Genomic DNA, 21,517 nt, shown 5'->3' with positions numbered 1-21,517 from the left:
ACCCCCCTGTCATTGATCACCCCCTTGTAAGGCTCCATTCAGACGTCCGTATGTTTTTTACGGATCCACTGATACATGGATCGGATGCGCAAAACACATACGGACGTCTGAATGGAGCCTTACAGGGGGGTGATCAATGACGGGGGTGATCACCCCATATAGACTCCCTGATCACCCCCCTGTCATTGATCACCCCCCTGTAAGGCTCCATTCAGACGTCCGTATGTTTTTCACGGATACCTGGATCGGATCCGCAAAACACATACAGACGTCAGACTAGAGCCTTACAGGGGGGTGATCGCCCCATATAGACTCCCTGATCACCCCCCTGTCATTGATCACCCCCCTGTAAGGCTCCATTCAGACGTCCGTATGTTTTTTACGGATACATGGATCGGATCCGCAAAACACATACGGACATCTGAATGGAGCCTTACAGGGGGGTGATCAATGACAGGGGGGTGATCACCCCATATAGACTCCCTGATCACCCCCCTGTCATTGATCACCCCCCCTGTCATTAATCACCCCCCTGTAAGGCTCCATTCAGACGTCTGTATGTTTTTTACGGATACATGGATCGGATCCGCAAAACACGTACGGACGTCTGATGGAGCCTTACAGGGGGGTGATCAATGACAGGGGGTGATCACCCCATATAGACTCCCTGATCACCCCCCTGTCATTGATCACCCCTCTGTAAGGCTCCATTCAGACGTCCGTATGTTTTTTACGGATACATGGATCGGATCCGCAAAACACGTACGGACGTCTGAATGGAGCCTTAAAGGGGGGTGATCAATGACAGGGGGGTGATCACCCCATATAGATTCATTGATCACCCCCCTGTAAGGCTCCATTCAGACGTCCGTATGTTTTTTACGGATCCACGAATACATGGATCGGATCCGCAAAACACGTACGGACATCTGAATGGAGCCTTACAGGGGGGTGATCAATGACAGGGGGGTGATCACCCTATATAGACTCCCTGATCACCCCCCTGTAAGACTCCATTCAGACGTCTGTATGTTTTTTACGGCTACATGGATTGGATCCGCAAAACACGTACGGACGCCTGAATGGAGCCTTACAGGGGGGTGATCACCCCATATAGACTCCCTGATCACCCCCCTGTCATTGATCACCCCCCTGTCATTGATCACCCCCCTGTAAGGCTCCATTCAGACATCCGTATGTTTTTACGGATCCACGGATACATGGATCGGATCCGCAAAACACGTACGGACATCTGAATGGAGCTTTACAGGGGGGTGATCAATGACAGGGGGGTGATCAGGGAGTCTATATGGGGTGATCAGGGGTTAATAAGTGACAGGGGGGGGTGTAGTGTAGTGGTGTTTGGTGCTACATATTACTGAGCTGCCTGTGTCCTCTGGTGGTCGATCCAAACAAAAGGGACCACCAGAGGACCAGGTAGCAGGTATATTAGACGCTGTTATCAAAACAGTGTCTAATATACCTGTTAGGGGTTAAAAAAATCGCATCTCCATCCTGCCATTGATCACCCCCTGTAAGGCTCTATTCAGACATTTTTTTGGCCCAAGTTAGCGGAAATTATTATTATTTTTTTTTTCTTACAAACTCTCATATTCCACTAACTTGTGTCAAAAAATAAAATCTCACATGAACTCACCATACCCCTCACGGAATCCAAATGCGTTAAATTTTTTAGACATTTATATTCCAGACTTCTTCTCACGCTTTAGGGCCCCTAAAATGCCAGGGCAGTATAAATACCCCACATGTGACCCCATTTCGGAAAGTAGACACCCCAAGGTATTCGCTGAGGGGCATATTGAGTCCATGAAAGATTTAAATTTTTGTCCCAAGTTAGCGGAAAGGGAGACTTTGTGAGAAAAAACAAAAAAAAATCAATTTCCGCTAACTTGTGGCAAAAAAAAAAAATTCTATGAACTCGCCATGCCCCTCATTGAATACCTTGGGGTGTCTTCTTTCCAAAATGGGGTCACATGTGGGGTATTTATACTGCCCTGGCATTTTAGGGGCCCTAAAGCGTGAGAAGAAGTCTGGGATCCAAATGTCTAAAAATGCCCTCCTAAAAGGAATGTGGGCCCCTTTGCGCATCTAGGCTGCAAAAAAGTGTCACACATGTGGTATTGCCGTACTCAGGAGAAGTTGGGGAATGTGTTTTGGGGTGTCATTTTACATATACCCATGCTGGGTGAGAGAAATATCTCAGTCAAATGCCAACTTTGTATAAAAAAAATGGGAAAAGTTGTCTTTTGCCGAGATATTTATCTCACCCAGCATGGGTATATGTAAAATGACACCCCAAAACACATTGCCCAACTTCTCCTGAGTACGGCAATACCACATGTGTGACACTTTTTTGCAGCCTAGGTGGGCAAAGGGGCCCACATTCCAAAGAGCACCTTTAGGATTTCACAGGTCATTTTTTACATATTTTGATTTCAAACTACTTACCACACATTAGGGCCCCTAGAATGCCAGGGCAGTATAACTACCCCACAAGTGACCCCATTTTGGAAAGAAAACACCCCAAGGTATTCCGTGAGGGGCATGGGGAGTTCCTAGAATTTTTAATTTTTTGTCACAAGTTAGCGGAAAATGATGATTTTTTTCTTTTCTTACAAAGTCTCATATTCCACTAACTTGTGACAAAAAATAAAAACTTCCATGAACTCACTATGCCCATCACGAAATACCTTGGGGTGTCTTCTTTTCAAAATGGGGTCACTTGTGGGGTAGTTATACTGCCCTGGCATTTTAGGGGCCCAAATGCGTGCGAAGTAGTTTGAAATCAAAATCTGTAAAAAATGGCCGGTGAAATCCGAAAGGTGCTCTTTGGAATGTGGGCCCCTTTGCCCACCTAGGCTGAAGAAAAGTGTCACACATCTGGTATTGCCGTACTCAGGAGAAGTTGGGGAATGTGTTTTGGGGTGTCATTTTACATATACCCATGCTGGGTGAGAGAAATATCTCGGCAAAAGACAACTTTTCCCATTTTTTTATACAAAGTTGGCAATTGACCAAGATATTTCTCTCACCCAGCATGGGTATATGTAAAATGACACCCCAAAACACATTGCCCAACTTCTCCTGAGTACGGCAATACCACATGTGTGACACTTTTTTGCAGCCTAGGTGGGCAAAGGGGCCCACATTCCAAAGAGCACCTTTAGGATTTCACAGGTCATTTTTTACAGATTTTGATTTCAAACTACTTACCACACATTAGGGCCCCTAGAATGCCAGGGCAGTATAACTACTCCACAAGTGACCCCATTTTTGGAAAGAAGACACCCCAAGGTATTTTGTGATGGGCATAGTGAGTTCATGTAAGTTTTTATTTTTTGTCACAAGTTAGTGGAATATGAGACTTTGTAAGAAAAATAAATAAATAAAAAAATCATCATTTTCCGCTAACTTGTGACAAAAAATAAAAAGTTCTATGAACTCACTATGCCCATCAGCAAATACCTTAGGGTGTCTACTTTCCGAAATGGGGTCATTTGTGGAGTGTTTGTACTGTCTGGGCATTGTAGAACCTCAGAAAACATGACAGGTGCTCAGAAAGTCAGAGCTGCTTCAAAAAGCGGAAATTCACATTTTTGTACCATAGTTTGTAAACGCTATAACTTTTACCCAAACATTTTTTTTTTATCAAAGACATGTAGAACAATAAATTTAGAGAAAAATTTATATATGGATGTCGTTTTTTTTGCAAAATTTTACAACTGAAAGTGAAAAATGTCATTTTTTTGCAAGAAAAATCGTTATATTTCGATTAATAACAAAAAAAGTAAAAATGTCAGCAGCAATGAAATACCACCAAATGAAAGCTCTATTAGTGAAAAGAAAAGGAGGTAAAATTCATTTGGGTGGTAAGTTGCATGACCGAGCAATAAACGGTGAAAGTAGTGTAGGTCAGAAGTGTAAAAAGTGGTCTGGTCATTAAGGGTGTTTAAGCTAGGGGGGCTGAAGTGGTTAAGGGTGTTTAAGCTAGGGGGGCTGAGGTGGTTAAAGGAGTTTTCTGAGATGTTTTTACTAATGACCTGTTCTCTGGACCCCCACCAATCAGCTGTTTGAGAAGGCATCCTTGCTTGCAGTAGCATAGTAGCCTTCTGGCAGCTTTTGTTAGGCCATTGATGATACGTTCATCGGTCATTTGGACTAAGTGCAGCTTAGCCCCACTGAAGTAAATGAGTCTGAACACGATACCAAGCAAGGCAGCTATCAAATGGACAGCACTGTACTTGGTGAGCATAGAGAAGACTGTGGCACTACTGTGAGCGCCGCTGCCTTCTCAAACAGCTGATCCTCAGGGGTTTTGAGTGTCGCGACCCCTCCTGGATCAGATACTGATGACCTATTCCAAGGAAACCCTTTTAATTATGACAGCTGGGACTTGAAAAAGAGTTGCTCTTCACACCTACATGCTGATGATTGACAGCTTTCCCCTAAGTTTTCTACCTAGGAGAGAACTGGCAATCAGCGGGTTGGAATAGCAGAAGGAGATCATGAATAAGGGCGCATGCACATGAACGTATTTTTTGTCAGCATCTGATCTGAATTTTTGCGGGTAGGATGTGGACCCGTTCACTTCAGTGGGGTCGCAAAAGATGCAGACAGAACATTGTGTATGTAGGTTCCATGGCATACGCAAAAATATAGAACATGTCCTATTCTTGTCCCCGCATTACAAACAAGGATATTTCGTTCTACAAAATGGCCACACATGGCTGGTATCTGTGTTTTGTTCTTCAAAATGGCCACACATGGCTGGTATCTGTGTTTTGTTCTTCAAAATGGCCACACATGGCTGGTATCTGTGTTTTGTTCTTCAAAATGGCCACACATGGCTGGTATCTGTGTTTTGCGAATTCGCAATTGGCAGACCGCAAAACAGGCAGTGAGTAGGGATGAGCGAACCCGAACTGTATAGTTCGGGTTCGTACCGAATTTTGGGGTGTCCGTGACACGGACCCGAACCCGAACATTTTCGTAAAAGTCCAGGTTCGGTGTTCGGCGCTTTCTTGGCGCTTTTTGAAAGGCTGCAAAGCAGCCAATCAACAAGCGTCATACTACTTGCCCCAAGAGGCCATCACAGCCTTGCCTACTATTGGCATGGCTGTGATTGGCCAGTGCAGCATGTGACCCAGCCTCTATATAAGCTTGGGTCACGTAGCGCTGCACGTCACTCTGCTGATTCAAGCATAGGGAGAGGTTGCTGCTGCGACGTTAGGGCGAGATTAGGCAGATTAACTCCTCCAAAAGACTTAATTCAGTGATCGATCTCCAGCTGTGGATCATTGAAGTGCTAATATTGAATTGCTCACTTTTTTTAGGCTGCCCAGAGCGTTTTTATATCACTTTTTTCTGGGGTGATCGGCGGCCATTTTGTGGCTTGTGGTGCGCCAGCACAAGCTACCACCAAGTGCATTTAACCATCAATAGTGTGGTTATTTTTTGCTATATCCTACATCAGCTGCAGGCTGAGCCTGTGTCACCGAAGTGCATTTAACCATCAACAGTGTGGTTATTTTTTGGCCATATACTACATCAGGTGCAGGCTGAGCCTGTGTCACCCAAGTGCATTTAACCATCAACAGTGTGGTTATTTTTTGGCCATATACTACATCAGGTGCAGGCTGAGCCTGTGTCACCCAAGTGCATTTAACCATCAACAGTGTGGTTAATTTTTGGCCATATACTACATCAGGTGTAGGCTGAGCCTGTGTCACCCAAGTGCATTTAACCATCAATAGTGTGGTTATTTTTTGGCCATATACTACATCAGGGGCAAGTTGAGCCTGTCACCCAGCGCCTAAAAAATAGACCTGACATTTATATTCCTCCAAATCAGTACTGTTTTAGCTGGTCAAGTTATTTGTAGTGACCGTAAAAGCACAGTTTTTGTTCTGGGTTGAAAAACTATTCCCAAATTTGCCATTCTCAAAATTAGTAGTTTCTGCTATATCAGGCCTACTTTAAATCTATCCCAAAAAGGATATCTTAGATTCAAGGTGCTGATAGTGTCATTCTGAAAAACGTAACACACACGCTACCGTGCAGATACAAGTCTAATTCTGTGATTAAAGGTATATCTGTCACACAGCGCGAAAAAAATAGGCCTCACATTTCTATTCAACCAAATCTGTACTGTTTTAGCTGGTCAAATTATTTGTAGTGACCGTAAAAGCACAGTTTTTGTTCTGGGTTGAAAAACTATTCCCAAATTTGCCATTCTCAAAATTAGTAGTATCTGCTATATCAGGCCTACTTTAAATCTATCCCAAATAGGATATCTTAGATTCAAGGTGCTGATAGTGTCATTCTGAAAAACGTAACACACACGCTACCGTGCAGATACAAGTCTAATTCTGTGATTAAAGGTATATCTGTCACACAGCGCGTAAAAAATAGGCCTCACATTTCTATTCAACCAAATCTGTACTGTTTTAGCTGGTCAAATTATTTGTAGTGACCGTAAAAGCACACTTTTTGTTCTGGGTTGAAAAACTATTCCCAAATTTGCCATTCTCAAAATTAGTAGTTTCTGCTATATCAGGCCTACTTTAAATCTATCCCAAAAAGGATATCTTAGATTCAAGGTGCTGATAGTGTCATTCTGAAAAACTTAACACACACGCTACCGTGCAGATACAAGTCTAATTCTGTGATTAAAGGTATATCTGTCACACAGCGCGTAAAAAATAGGCCTCACATTTCTATTCAACCAAATCTGTACTGTTTTAGCTGGTCAAATTATTTGTAGTGACCGTAAAAGCACAGTTTTTGTTCTGGGTTGAAAAACTATTCCCAGATTTGCCATTCTCAAAATAAGTAGTTTCTGCTATATCAGGCCTACTTTAAATCTATCCCAAAAAGGATATCTTAGATTCAAGGTGCTGATAGTGTCATTCTGAAAAACTTAACACACACGCTACCGTGCAGATACAAGTCTAATTCTGTGATTAAAGGTATATCTGTCACACAGCGCGTAAAAAATAGGCCTCACATTTCTATTCAACCAAATCTGTACTGTTTTAGCTGGTCAAATTATTTGTAGTGACCGTAAAAGCACAGTTTTTGTTCTGGGTTGAAAAACTATTCCCAAATTTGCCATTCTCAAAATAAGTAGTTTCTGCTATATCAGGCCTACTTTAAATCTATCCCAAAAAGGATATCTTAGATTCAAGGTGCTGATAGTGTCATTCTGAAAAACTTAACACACACGCTACCGTGCAGATACAAGTCTAATTCTGTGATTAAAGGTATATCTGTCACACAGCACGAAAAAAATAGGCCTCACATTTCTATTCAACCAAATCTGTACTGTTTTAGCTGGTCAAATTATTTGTAGTGACCGTAAAAGCACAGTTTTTGTTCTGGGTTGAAAAACTATTCCCAAATTTGCCATTCTCAAAATAAGTAGTTTCTGCTATATCACGCCTACTTTAAATCTATCCCAAAAAGGATATCTTAGATTCAAGGTGCTGATAGTGTCATTCTGAAAAACGTAACACACACGCTACCGTGCAGATACAAGTCTAATTCTGTGATTAAAGGTATATCTGTCACACAGCGTGTAAAAAATAGGCCTCACATTTCTATTCAACCAAATCTGTACTGTTTTAGCTGGTCAAATTATTTGTAGTGACCGTAAAAGCACAGTTTTTGTTCTGGGTTGAAAAACTATTCCCAAATTTGCCATTCTCAAAATAAGTAGTTTCTGCTATATCAGGCCTACTTTAAATCTATCCCAAAAAGGATATCTTAGATTCAAGGTGCTGATAGTGTCATTCTGAAAAACTTAACACACACGCTACCGTGCAGATACAAGTCTATGGGTTGAAAAACTATTCCCAAATTTGCCATTTTCAAAATTGTGGTGAACGGGAACAATGAGGAAAACATCTAATAAGGGACGTGGACATGGTCGTGGTGGTGTTAGTGGACCCTCTGGTGCTGGGAGAGGACGTGGCCGTTCTGCCACAGCCACACGTCCTAGTGAACCAACTACCTCAGGTCCCAGTAGCCAGCAGAATTTACAGCGATATTTGGTGGGGCCCAATGCCGTTCTAAGGATGGTAAGGCCTGAGCAGGTACAGGCATTAGTCAATTGGGTGGCCGACAGTGCATCCAGCACGTTCACATTATCTCCCACCCAGTCTTCTGCAGAAAGCGCACAGATGGCGCATGAAAACCAAGCCCATCAGTCTGTCACATCACCCCCATGCATATCAGGGAAACTGTCTGAGCCTCAAGTTATGCAGCAGTCTCTTATGCTGTTTGAAGACTCTGCTGCCAGGGTTTCCCAAGGGCATCCACCTAGCCCTTCCCCAGGGGTGGAAGAGATAGAATGCACTAACGCACAACCACTTATATTTCCTGATGATGAGGACATGGGAATACCACCTCAGCACGTCTCTGATGATGACGAAACACAGGTGCCAACTGCTGCGTCTTTCTGCAGTGTGCAGACTGAACAGGAGGTCAGGGAGGAAGACTGGGTGGAAGACGATGCAGAGGACGATGAGGTCCTAGACCCCACATGGAATGAAGGTCGTGCCACTGACTTTCAGAGTTCGGAGGAAGAGGCAGTGGTGAGACCGAGCTAACAGCGTAGCAAAAGAGGGAGCAGTGGGCAAAATCAGAACACCCGCCGCCAAGAGACTCCGCCTGCTACTGACCGCCGCCATCTGGGACCGAGCACCCCAAAGGCAGCTTCAAGGAGTTCCCTGGCATGGCACTTCTTCAAACAATGTGCTGACGACAAGACCCGAGTGGTTTGCACGTTGTGCCATCAGAGCCTGAAGCGAGGCATTAACGTTCTGAACCTTAGCACAACCTGCATGACCAGGCACCTGCATGCAAAGCATGAACTGCAGTGGAGTAAACACCTTAAAAACAAGGAAGTCACTCAGGCTCCCCCTGCTACCTCTTCTGCTGCTGCCGCCTCGGCCTCTTCTGCTGCTGCAGCCTCGGCCTCTTCCTCCGCCTCTGGAGGAACGTTGGCACCTGCCGCCCAGCAAACATGGGATGTACCACCAACACCACCACCTGCGTCACCAAGCATCTCAACCATGTCACACGGCAGCGTTCAGCTCTCCATCTCACAAACATTTGAGAGAAAGCGTAAATTCCCACCTAGCCACCCTCGATCCCTGGCCCTGAATGCCAGCATTTGTAAACTACTGGCCTATGAAATGCTGTCATTTAGGCTGGTGGACACAGACAGCTTCAAACAGCTCATGTCGCTTGCTGTCCCACAGTATGTTGTTCCCAGCCGCCACTACTTCTCCAAGAGAGCCGTGCCTTCCCTGCACAACCAAGTGTCCGATAAAATCAAGTGTGCACTGCGCAACGCCATCTGTGGCAAGGTCCACCTAACCACAGATACGTGGACCAGTAAGCACGGCCAGGGACGCTATATCTCCCTAACTGCACACTGGGTAAATGTAGTGGCGGCTGGGCCCCAGGCAGAGAGCTGTTTGGCGCACGTCCTTCCGCCGCCAAGGATCGCAGGGCAACATTCTTTGCCTCCTGTCTCCTCCTCCTCCTACTCAGCTTCCTCCTCCTCTTCTTCCACCTGCTCATCCAGTCAGCCACACACCTTCACCACCAACTTCAGCACAGCCCGGGGTAAACGTCAGCAGGCCGTTCTGAAACTCATATGTTTGGGGGACAGGCCCCACACCGCACAGGAGTTGTGGCGCGGTATAGAACAACAGACCGACGAGTGGTTGCTGCCGATGAGCCTCAAGCCCGGCCTGGTGGTGTGCGATAATGGGCGAAATCTCGTTGCAGCTCTGGGACTAGCCGGTTTGACGCACATCCCTTGCCTGGCGCATGTGCTGAATTTGGTGGTGCAGAAGTTTATTCGCAACTACCCCGACATGTCAGAGCTGCTGCATAAAGTGCGGGCCGTCTGTTCGCGCTTCCAGCGTTCACACCCTGCCGCTGCACGCCTGTCTGCGCTACAGCGTAACTTCGGCCTTCCCGCTCACCGCCTCATATGCAACGTGCCCACCAGGTGGAACTCCACCTTGCACATGCTGGACAGACTGTGCGAGCAGCAGCAGGCCATAGTGGAGTTTCAGCTGCAGCACGCACGGGTCAGTCGCACTGCGGAACAGCACCACTTCACCACCAATGACTGGGCCTCCATGCGAGACCTGTGTGCCCTGTTGCGCTGTTTCGAGTACTCCATGACGCCGTTATCAGCGTTACAATACCACTTCTATGTCTCCTTGAGAAAACACTTAGGGCGATGATGGAAGAGGAGGTGGCCGAGGAGGAAGAGGGGTCATTTTTAGCACTTTCAGGCCAGTCTCTTCGAAGTGACTCAGAGGGAGGTTTTTTGCAACACCAGAGGCCAGGTACAAATGTGGCCAGACAGGGCCCACTACTGGAGGACGAGGATGAGGAGGAGGTGGAGGAGGATGAAGCATGTTCACAGCGGGGTGGCACCCAAAGCAGCTCGGGCCCATCACTGGTGCGTGGCTGGGGGGAAACACAGGACGATGACGATACGCCTCCCACAGAGGACAGCTTGTCCTTACCTCTGGGCAGCCTGGCACACATGAGCGACTACATGCTGCAGTGCCTGCGCAACGACAGCAGAGTTGCCCACATTTAAACGTGTGCGGACTACTGGGTTGCCACCCTGCTGGATCCCCGGTACAAAGACAATGTGCCCACCTTACTTCCTACACTGGAGCGTGATAGGAAGATGCGCGAGTACAAGCACACGTTGGTAGACGCGCTACTGAGAGCATTCCCAAATGTCACAGGGGAACCAGTGGAAGCCCAAGGCGAAGGCAGAGGAGGAGCAAGAGGTCGCCAACGCAGCTGTGTCACGGCCAGCTCCTCTGAGGGCAGGGTTAGCATGGCAGAGATGTGGAAACGTTTTGTCACCACGCCACAGCTAACTGCACCACCACCTGATACGGAACGTGTTAGCAGGAGGCAACATTTCACTAACATGGTGGAACAGTACCTATGCACACCCCTCCACGTACTGACTAATGGTTCGGCCCCATTCAACTTCTGGGTCTCCAAATTGTCCACGTGGCCAGAGCTAGCCTTTTATGCCTTGGAGGTGCTGGCCTGCCCGGCGGCCAGCGTTTTGTCTGAACGTGTATTCAGCACGGCAGGGGGCGTCATTACAGACAAACGCAGCTGCCTGTCTACAGCCAATGTGGACAAGCTGACGTTCATAAAAATGAACCAGGCATGGATCCCACAGGACCTGTCCATCCCTTGTGCAGATTAGACATTAACTACCTCCCCTTAACAATATATTATTGTACTCCAGGGCACTTCCTCATTCAATCCTATTTTTATTTTCATTTTACCATTATATTGCGGGGCAACCCAAAGTTGAATGAACCTCTCCTCTGTCTGGGTCCTGGGGCCTAAATGTGTGACAGTGGCCTGTTCCAGTGGTGGGTGACGTGAAGCCTGATTCTCTGCTATGACATGAAGACTGATTCTGTGCTGACATGAAGCCAGATTCTCTGTTACGCGACCTCTCTCCTCTGCCTGGGTGCCTGGGCCTAAATATGTGACAGTGGCCTGTTCCAGTGGTGGGTGACGTGAAGCCTTATTCTCTGCTATGACATGAAGACTGATTCTGTGCTGACATGAAGCCTGAATCTCTGTTATGGGACCTCTCTCCTCTGCCTGGGTGCCGGGGCCTAAATATGTGACAGTGGCCTGTTCCAGTGGTGGGTGACGTGAAGCCTGATTCTCTGCTATGACATGAAGACTGATTCTCTGCTGACATGAAGCCTGAATCTCTGTTATGGGACCTCTCTCCTCTGCCTGGGTGCCTGGGCCTAAATATGTGACAGTGGCCTGTTCCAGTGGTGGGTGACGTGAAGCCTGATTCTCTGCTATGACATGAAGACAGATTCTCTGCTGACATGAAGCCTGAATCTCTGTTATGGGACCTCTCTCCTCTGCCTGGGTGCCTGGGCCTAAATATGTGACAGTGGCCTGTTCCAGTGGTGGGTGACGTGAAGCCTGATTCTCTGCTATGACATGAAGACTGATTCTCTGCTGACATGAAGCCTGAATCTCTGTTATGGGACCTCTCTCCTCTGCCTGGGTGCCTGGGCCTAAATATGTGACAGTGGCCTGTTCCAGTGGTGGGTGACGTGAAGCCTGATTCTCTGCTATGACATGAAGACAGATTCTCTGCTGACATGAAGCCTGAATCTCTGTTATGGGACCTCTCTCCTCTGCCTGGGTGCCTGGGCCTAAATATGTGACAGTGGCCTGTTCCAGTGGTGGGTGACGTGAAGCCTGATTCTTTGCTATAACATGAAGACTGATTCTGTGCTGACATGAAGCCAGATTCTCTGTTACGGGACCTCTCTCCTCTGTCTGGGTGCCGGGGCCTAAATATGTGACAGTGGCCTGTTCCAGTGGTGGGTGACGTGAAGCCTGATTCTCTGCTATGACATGAAGACTGATTCTGTGCTGACATGAAGCCTGAATCTCTGTTATGGGACCTCTCTCCTCTGCCTGGGTGCCTGGGCCTAAATATGTGACAGTGGCCTGTTCCAGTGGTGGGTGACGTGAAGCCTGATTCTCTGCTATGACATGAAGACTGATTCTCTGCTGACATGAAGCCTGAATCTCTGTTATGGGACCTCTCTCCTCTGCCTGGGTACATGGGCCTAAATATGTGACAGTGGCCTGTTCCAGTGGTGGGTGACGTGAAGCCAGATTCTCTGCTATGACATGAAGACTGATTCTGTGCTGACATGAAGCCTGAATCTCTGTTATGGGACCTCTCTCCTCTGCCTGGGTGCCTGGGCCTAAATATGTGACAGTGGCCTGTTCCAGTGGTGGGTGACGTGAAGCCTGATTCTTTGCTATGACATGAAGACTGATTCTCTGCTAACATGAAGCCTGAATCTCTGTTATGGGACCTCTCTCCTCTGCCTGGGTGCTGGGGCCTAAATATGTGACAGTGGCCTGTTCCAGTGGTGGGTGACGTGAAGCCTGATTCTCTGCTATGACATGAAGACAAATTCTCTGCTGACATTAAGCCTGAATCTCTGTTATGGGACCTCTCTCCTCTGCCTGGGTGCCTGGGCCTAAATATGTGACAGTGGCCTGTTCCAGTGGTGGGTGACGTGAAGCCTGATTCTCTGCTATGACATGAAGACTGATTCTCTGCTGACATGAAGCCTGAATCTCTGTTATGGGACCTCTCTCCTCTGCCTGGGTGCCTGGGCCTAAATATGTGACAGTGGCCTGTTCCAGTGGTGGGTGACGTGAAGCCTGATTCTCTGCTATGACATGAAGACAGATTCTCTGCTGACATGAAGCCTGAATCTCTGTTATGGGACCTCTCTCCTCTGCCTGGGTGCCTGGGCCTAAATATGTGACAGTGGCCTGTTCCAGTGGTGGGTGACGTGAAGCCTGATTCTTTGTTATGACATGAAGACTGATTCTGTGCTGACATGAAGCCAGATTCTCTGTTACGGGACCTCTCTCCTTTGTCTGGGTGCCGGGGCCTAAATATGTGACAGTGGCCTGTTCCAGTGGTGGGTGACGTGAAGCCTGATTCTCTGCTATGACATGAAGACTGATTCTCTGCTGACATGAAGCCTGAATCTCTGTTATGGGACCTCTCTTTTCTGCCTGGGTGCCTGGGCCTAAATATGTGACAGTGGCCTGTTCCAGTGGTGGGTGACGTGAAGCCTGATTCTCTGCTATGACATGAAGACTGATTCTCTGCTGACATGAAGCCTGAATCTCTGTTTTGGGACCTCTCTCCTCTGCCTGGGTACATGGGCCTAAATATGTGACAGTGGCCTGTTCCAGTGGTGGGTGACGTGAAGCCTGATTCTCTGCTATGACATGAAGACTGATTCTGTGCTGACATGAAGCCTGAATCTCTGTTATGGGACCTCTCTCCTCTGCCTGGGTGCTGGGGCCTAAATATGTGACAGTGGCCTGTTCCAGTGGTGGGTGACGTGAAGCCTGATTCTCTGCTATGACATGAAGACTGATTCTCTGCTGACATGAAGCCTGAATCTCTGTTATGGGACCTCTCTCCTCTGCTTGGGTACATGGGCCTAAATATGTGACAGTGGCCTGTTCCAGTGGTGGGTGACGTGAAGCCTGATTCTCTGCTATGACATGAAGACTGATTCTGTGCTGACATGAAGCCTGAATCTCTGTTATGGGACCTCTCTCCTCTGCCTGGGTGCCTGGGCCTAAATATGTGACAGTGGCCTGTTCCAGTGGTGGGTGACGTGAAGCCTGATTCTCTGCTATGACATGAAGACTGATTCTGTGCTGATATGAAGCCTGAATCTCTGTTATGGGACCTCTCTCCTCTGCCTGGGTGCCTGGGCATAAATATGTGACAGTGGCCTGTTCCAGTGGTGGGTGACGTGAAGCCTGATTCTCTGCTATGACATGAAGACTGATTCTCTGCTGACATGAAGCCTGAATCTCTGTTATGGGACCTCTCTCCTCTGCCTGGGTACATGGGCCTAAATATGTGACAGTGGCCTGTTCCAGTGGTGGGTGACGTTAAGCCTGATTCTCTGCTATGACATGAAGACTGATTCTCTGCTGACATGAAGCCTGAATCTCTGTTATGGGACCTCTCTCCTCTGCCTGGGTGCCTGGGCCTAAATATGTGATAGTAGCCTGTTCCAGTGGTGGGTGACGTGAAGCCTGATTCTCTGCTATGACATGAAGACTGATTCTCTGCTGACATGAAGCCAGATTCTCTGCTATGGCATGAAGAGACTGATTCTCTGCTGACATGAAGCCAGATTCTCTGCTATGGCATGAAGAGACTGTTTCTCTGCTGACGTGAAGCCCGATTCTCTGCTATGGGACCTCTGTCCAATTGATATTGGTTAATTTTTTTTTCTTTTATTTTAATTTTAATTCATTTCCCTATCCACATTTGTTTGCAGGGGATTTACTTACATGTTGCTGCCTTTTGCAGCCCTCTAGCTTTTTCCTGGGCTGTTTTACAGCCTTTTTAGTGCCGAAAAGTTTGGGTCCCCATTGACTTCAATGGGGTTCGGGACGAAGTTCGGGTCGGGTTCGGATCCCGAACCCGAACATTTCCAGGAAGTTCGGCCGAACTTCTCGAACCCGAACATCCAGGTGTTCGCTCAACTCTAGTCGTGAGTATAAGCGCTAGCTGTGAGTCTTTTCCAGATCCAAGCAATGATGATTATGGCATTCCGCATAAAATGACTGTCAGATTAGCAAAAATAGGCCTTGTCAGGATGTCTCTAATCGTTTGTTAAGGTTGAGACAGCGTGAGTTTTTTGGATATATAAACTTGGTAGCCTTCAAATCAGTGTATTGAATGATCTGATTCCTCATTCATTTGTTATAATTATTTGTTCCATTATCCAGTGTGGTAATTTGTTTTATTATTGGATATTTTACTGTGTCATCTGTAGGGAATTGTATTTATTCCCTTTAAGGGCATTTCCTCTTTGAGTAACCAGTGCGAACAAGGTTGAGGCGATTTCCTATTAATTGCTACATATAAAGTGCATTTGGAAAATCTTCAGACTTTTTTCACATTTTATGTTGCGTCATGTGAACAAGGCAGACATAGCAGAGCTGGAGAGGGTTCAGAGGAGGGCAACTAAAGTAATAACTGGAATGAGTGGTGTCACGACCACCCGCGTTTAAATCAGACTTCTGACCGCCAGAACACCCCAGCGGAGAGAAAAGCCCAACCGAGGGTGGACCGTGACAGGGGGGAGATTCAGAATTACCCAAACAGTCAATCCTGGACCCCCCTCATTTTCTGCTGCCACCACGTTCGTGAGTGAACGACTCTATAATTGTAGGGATAGGGGTTCGGACCACTCACAGATCAGCCCCACTATCACGCTACAAGCTAACACTAATCGAGTCTTAAAGGGATTCTGTCACCTGCTTTTACCATTTTAAGCTGGCACCATCGCAATGTTGACTAAAGTACCTTATTTCCAGCAGTCTTCTTTTTACTTATTTTCGTTTTGTAGTTTTGATATAAAAGCGATTTTTCTGTTATGCTAATTAGGGTCCAAGGTGCCCAGAGGGGCGTTTTTTTCACTCTCCGGAGCCCAGTGACGCCCCCCTGCAGTGCCCAAGAACGCCTCCTGATCATCAAATAACCTCCCACAGCCCCGGCAAACGGTTCCGCCCCCTCCCCACGTCATAGTCTACCTTATAGAAATGCCCCGTCCTTCTTCCTGTCTGCGGCCAGAAAACCCGCGCAGGCGCAGTACCGCCTGCGGCCTGCGCGATCATCAACGTCCTGAGGGCAACAGCTCTCAGGTCACATCACTGGGCTCGGCGCATGCCCAGTGAGACTTTTGAGGCTGTTGCCCTCAGGAGGTTGATGATCGCGCAGGCGCAGGCCGCTGGCAGTACTGCGCCTGTGCGAGTTTTCTGGCCGCAGACAGGAAGAAGGACGGGGCATTTCTATAAGGTAGACTATGACGTGGGGAGGGGGCGGAACCGTTTGCCGGGCTGTGGGAGGTTATTTGATGATCAGGAGGCGTTCTTGGGCATTGCAGGGGGGGCGTCACTGGGCTCCGGAGAGTGAAAAAAACGCCCCTCTGGGCACCTTGGACCCTAATTAGCATAACATAAAAATCGCTTTTATATCAAAACTACAAAATGAAAATAAGTAAAAAGAAGACTTCTGGAAATAAGGTACTTTAGTCAACATAGCGATGGTGCCAGCTTAAAATGGTAAAAGCAGGTGACAGAATCCCTTTAAAACAGTTATGTCTCTAATATCAGTCTACTATAAAACAGGTAGGTCTCTTCAGGGCGTACGAGTACTTTGTTGTAGTGGGGCTTAGAGCAATAAGAGAGAGACAATTTAAAAGATATGAAAATATCTTTTACTATAAGTAACACAGAAGTGAAACAAACAAAAATTTACAGAAAAAGATTACAATAGCAAGCTGGGAAGCATGTGGAAAATAAACAGGGATAAAAAGAGAAATACTATCTTGGATTTTGCCTATGCAAAATCCAGGCACAAACTTACATTCCAACGGACAGCCTATCGGCGATGTGACCACAGGGCAAAAAGCTCTTCTCTCCCATTGCGCACTGACTTTTATGCCCCATTCTGTGGGAGGGTAGTCCAATCGCTGGCCAAGGGCTGCACGGTGGGTGTTCCTGAAGGAGGGCTTGTTCGCCCCTCCCTGCTGCTGGCCAGGCCAGTTTTCCCTAATTTTACAAAAATGGCCCATAACTTTGCCGGCGTAATAAATATGAAAAACCGGGCACTTGTGCTGGGTTCCCCATGAATTTATGGACAATTCTATGGGTGACACCCCACTTCTCTCCCCTCCAGGTGACTAGCAACCCATTTCCTAGTCTGGGAAGACCCCAGAGCTGCCAATTTTGGACTCTCCTGGTTCCTCTGGGTGAGAGGTGCATTTGGAGGGTACCTACATTTTTGGGTCATAATTCCATATAGCCCCAATATGCTTTTTGGGGTTCTCAGAGCACGGTTCACATGTCTCTCCTATGCGCTCCCCCCTCCCAGCTATCTCTGCTTCTGATGTGTAAATTGACCAGGCTGCAAGGAAGGGCCAACTAGCATGTGTTTAACTTTCATGAATTCAAGGTGGGCAGGAGACGTATGGGCTGGGGTTTGTCCTTAGAAGCTGTCCGAGGTGTGATGTGATCTCAGCCATGAACTGGGGGCCTTGGTCGGTCAGCATTTCGGCCGGGAAGCCGACGCGTGCGAATATCCCCAGCAGGGGATCCGCAACTTTGTCTGCCCGGGTGGAGGACAATGCCACAGCCTCGGGGTATCGAGTGGCATAATCGACCATTGTCAATATAAATCGTTTGACCGTATTACTCGGGATAGCGAGGGGACCAATGATGTCCACAGCCACTCTCCGGAAAGGTTCCTCAATTATGGGCAAAGGATTTAGCGGGGCACGGGACACGTCGCCCGTCTTGCCGACACACTGACAGGTGTCACAAGACCGACAGTACCGCGCTACATCTGAGCTTATACCAGGCCAGTAGAAGTTGTACAACAAACGGGACCTGGTCCTTTTAACCCCCAGGTGACCAGCTAAAGGGATCTCGTGCGACACACGCAGCAATTGTCCTCGGTATTGAGTAGGGACAATCATCCGCCTGTAGGCTAGATCACTTCCACCCCCACCTGGGAGTACCGCTTTCATGGTACAACCTACCATTCTCCCAGAAGACCCTGTGCGTAGCCCCCTCCGCAGGGTGGCTCTCAGCGGCACTTCTGAGTTGTACCAGGCTGGGGTCGCTCCGCAACTCCTGTTCAAAAGCGGTTCCCCAGGAGGCAGACAACTGTCCCGTGGCAAACGTGGACAGAGGTCTGGGGCCTGCAGCTGCCAGGTCCATGGGGTCAGAACAGGCCGGAGCAATGGCTCCTACCTGCTCCGACCCGGACGGCCGTCGCTTTCGAAGCGCTGCGGGTGACCGCCAAAACAGACCCATCATTACACACAACATTTGCATTAGGTTCACCAACATTACCCACAGATACATTGCAAGTATTACCCCATTCAGTGTCCTGGTTCCCTGAATCAATACATACTTTCCCAAGTACCTGTGGGCCCTCTCCTGCAAATGTCCCCAAATCTCCCTCCTCCAGAGATTCCCTCCCACACAAGTCAGCCTCCCCCGCCCGTACATTCCCCCAGGATACCTGACGCCCACTCACATTTCAGGTAGGTACCCTGGAATGTCCCGGAAGTCCAAAGGAGTCCTGTGTGGTACCAAGCAGCACATAGCATGCCTGCCTCCTGCCCAGATCAGTTCCGAGCAGGACATTCGTGGGTATGTCGGCCATGACACCCACCTCCCTCATTCCACTCCCGACACCCCAGTCCAAATAAACACGAGCCAGGGGTACCTTGGGGAGCGGCCCTCCAACGCCAGTGAGCGAGAGGGTTCTTCCTGGAATGAGGTCCTTTTCGTCCACCATCTCTGGACGGACCCAAAATGGGTTTGTAAGAGATCACAGAGATTTTGTGTGTAAGGGTCCATTCACACGTCCGCAAATGGGTCGACATCCGTTCCGCAATTTTGGAATTATCCGTTCCGCAATACTCTTCACATGAACTAGCACGCAAGGACTGAGTTCTCAGTGTGATGTCATAAGGGGGTGTGGCCGGCCTTCACTCTAGCAGCCTAAGCCCGCCCAGCCTTAGCAGCAGAAAACCAGGAAGTGAACAGCAGAGCTAGCAGCAGGTGAGGATGAATTTGCAAGATGGGAATAACTTAAATACTGCAGTTATATTCTGGGTTTAAAAAAAACACCCATTTTGTGCAAGACCCTACATTTTGGCCCTTTTCTGCATTTGTGACAGTCAAATACAAGCTTTAAATACTGCAGTTATATTCTGGGTTAAAAAAAAAAAACCATTTTGTGCAAGATACTACATTTGGGGCCTTTGTTGCATTTGTGACAGTCAAATACAAGCTTTAAATACTGCAATTATATTCTGGGTTAAAAAAAAACACCAATTTTGTGCAAGATACTACATTCGGGGCCTTTGCTGAATTTGTGACAGTCAAATACAAGCTTTAAATACTGCTGTTATATTGTGGTTTGAAAAAAACACCCATTTTGTGCAAGACACTTTATTTTTCGGCCTTTGCTGCATTTCTGAGAGTCCAATACAAGCGTTAAATACTGCTGCTATAATTTGGGTTTAAAAAACACCCATTTTGTGCAAGACACTTTATTTGCGGCCTTTGCTGCATTTCTGAGAGTCCAATACAAGCGTTAAATACTGCTGTTATATTCTGGGTTTAAAAATACACCCATTTTGTGCAAGACACTTCATTTGCGGCCTTTGCTGCATTTCTGAGAGTCAAATACAAGCTTAAAATACTGCAGTTATATATTTGTGGGTTGACAAATTAAATATATTTGTGACTGTGAAGTAATTGTATAAAATTCGCCTGTCACAATGTGGTGTGACCTCAAGAAATTTTTCCTCTTTATGACACCGGCGCTGCCTTACTGTCAGTGAACTTAATTGTTGACTATTGGCAGTTACATAGTTGCCTGACATAAACCATCTGTTAGTTTGGTGGGTGAACGCAAAGAATGAGGAGAGCATCAAATAAGGGATGTGGCCCCGGTCGAGGTGCTGCTGGTGTTTGTGGAGCTCCTGTTGCAGCGAGAGGACGTGGTAGATCTGTGCCAGCTACACGCACAAGTGAAACACCTTCCTCAGGTGTGAGTAGGCGACAGAACCTTCAGCGTTATTTGGTTGGGCCTAATGCGGCTCTACGAATGGTGAGACCAGAACAAGTACAGGCAATAGTAGATTGGGTTGCTGACAGTGCCTCCAGTTCCTTCACATTGTCTCCCACCCAGTCTCCTGCTGAAAGATCAGAGTTGGCACCTGCAGCCCAAGGCCATCAGTCTTTCACCTCACCCACTTGCAAATCAGCCAAGCAGTCTGAGCCCCAAATCATGCAGCAGTCTCTTCTGCTTTTTGATGACTCTGCTAGCAGGGTTTCCCAGGGCCTTCCACATAGCCCTGCCTCAGAAGTGGAATAGATTGAGTGCACTGATGCCCAACCTCTTATGTTTCAGGATGAGGACATGGGAAGACCACCGCAGCACATCTCTGATGATGACGAAACACAGGTGCAACTGCTGCGGCTTTTTACAGTCTGCAGACCGACAAGAAGGGCAGGGGTAAAGAGTGGGGGAAAGATGATGTGGAGGATGATGCGGTATTAGACCCCACATGGAATCAAGGTCATGTGAGTGACCTGTCTAGTTCGGAGGAAGAGGCGGTGGTCGCACAGAGGCAACAGCACAGCAAAAGAGGGAGCAGGGTGCAAAAGCATTTGTTACATTCTTGGGTGACATTTTACCATTTTTGCTGTGAATAAACCCCTGCTCTGCATAGGTGACGGGGACCTAAATTTAAAAAAATCCTGTTACATTCTCAGGTAACATTTTACAATTTTTTGCCGTATACAAACCCCTGCTCTGCATAGCTGACAGGGACCTAATTTTTGTAAAATCGTCTGTTCAATTGGTGGGTGACATTTTACCATGTTTTGCCAGTAATAAACCCCTGCTCTGCATAGTTGACAGGGCCTGAAATTTTAAAAAACTGTCTGTTCCATTGGTGAGTGACATTAAAGGGTTTATGTCACCCCACAAAACTCTTTTTATTTTTTTTGGATAGTTATATTCCTTATAGCGCGATATAGGAGAATATAATAGTCTTACTTACTTTCATGCGGCCGATTCTTTAGAAAACGAAGTTTTATAATATGCAAATCAGGGCTCTACCAGCAAGTAGGGCGTCTACTTGCTGGTAGCCGCAGCAGAAATCCGCCCCCTCCTCTTGTTGATTGACAGGGCCAGCCGTGATCTCCTCCTCCGGCCGGCCCTGTCAGTATTTCAAAAATTGCGCGCCTCTGGTCATTCGGCGCAGGCGCTCTGAGATGAGGAGGCTCGTCTCCT

The sequence above is a fragment of the Bufo bufo genome, chromosome 2, assembly GCF_905171765.1.
Source record: "Bufo bufo chromosome 2, aBufBuf1.1, whole genome shotgun sequence".
Classification (NCBI taxonomy): domain Eukaryota; kingdom Metazoa; phylum Chordata; class Amphibia; order Anura; family Bufonidae; genus Bufo; species Bufo bufo.
This window is presented reverse-complemented; position numbering follows the sequence as displayed.